Source organism: Salvelinus sp. IW2-2015, unplaced genomic scaffold, assembly GCF_002910315.2.
Source record: "Salvelinus sp. IW2-2015 unplaced genomic scaffold, ASM291031v2 Un_scaffold5651, whole genome shotgun sequence".
NCBI classification, from domain to species: domain Eukaryota; kingdom Metazoa; phylum Chordata; class Actinopteri; order Salmoniformes; family Salmonidae; genus Salvelinus; species Salvelinus sp. IW2-2015.
The window spans coordinates 31,931-33,021 of NW_019946916.1; positions in this window are offsets into that span (position 1 = coordinate 31,931).

A 1,091-nucleotide genomic window follows, 5' to 3' on the forward strand; every position below is an offset into this window, starting at 1 on the left:
GCCGTTTTGCGTATCAATTCATAAACCATGTGCCATGGAATGGGTACATCGAAAATCTCTTCCCAACTATTTAGCAATTTATATGGCACAGCTGTCAGTTTTTTGGACCTTAAATTAAATTGGTGAATGTTTTTATTTATTACACTTTTCTTTAACCATTTATGTTCTTTAATACAGGGCCGACATRCAAGTTCCTTACTTTTTTCCACTTGCCTCTTCCGTTTTTGTGGTAATGCTGCAATTAGTTGGTTGTAATTTTGGGTAGAGCAGACATTTCCATATGTCTGTGTTAGCTGCATGTGTGACAACTCCACCAGTCCTATTTATGATATTATTCACTAAAATTATACTTTTTTTTTAAAATTTCTTCAAAAAATATATATATTTTTAACAAATAGTATTTAAGTTTAACCACTATTTGTTGTATTGTTTGTTCTGTCTTTTCAGGTGGATTAAACTGAAAATGCAACCAACTTTCTAAGGCTTGTTTAAAAAAKAACGATATTATGGAGATTATTTTCCTTTTCAAACAACCGAAAGTGAGCAGGTGTAATCTGAATAAAGGGAAAAAGGCAATTMTTGAACATTGGATGAGACATTCCTACCAATTTACTAGAGAACCAGTTTGGATTTAAGTATAACTTTTGTGTGACTGATGCCTTTAGTGAGCGGTCTAATGCTTTAATATTGTAATGACCTGACTAGATCATAAAGGAACAATTGTCCAGACAGAGGTTTGAGTTTACGAATGTACGGTTTATTAACCCAAYTTCACACAGGCTACTGTTTGGCCGAAGCCCACGACAAATAAATGAAGGATACCTTATAAACCACCCGTAACCTTCTCTTGTGAAGACCAGACATAAGAGAGAACAATGATTAAACCTGGTCTTAACTTCCAATGCTCCCTGCCCAACCCCCCTCCACGCCACTCCGCCAACCACCAGGATGCCCGGCTTCAGAACAGTCCAGGCATTCCCGTGATTGGCAGGTTGATTGGCATGTCGGACCCCACAAACACTGGGTACTGGTAAGCACAATACAACCAACTAATAGCCAACGGGTCGCTACAATATTTAATCATTTCTGCC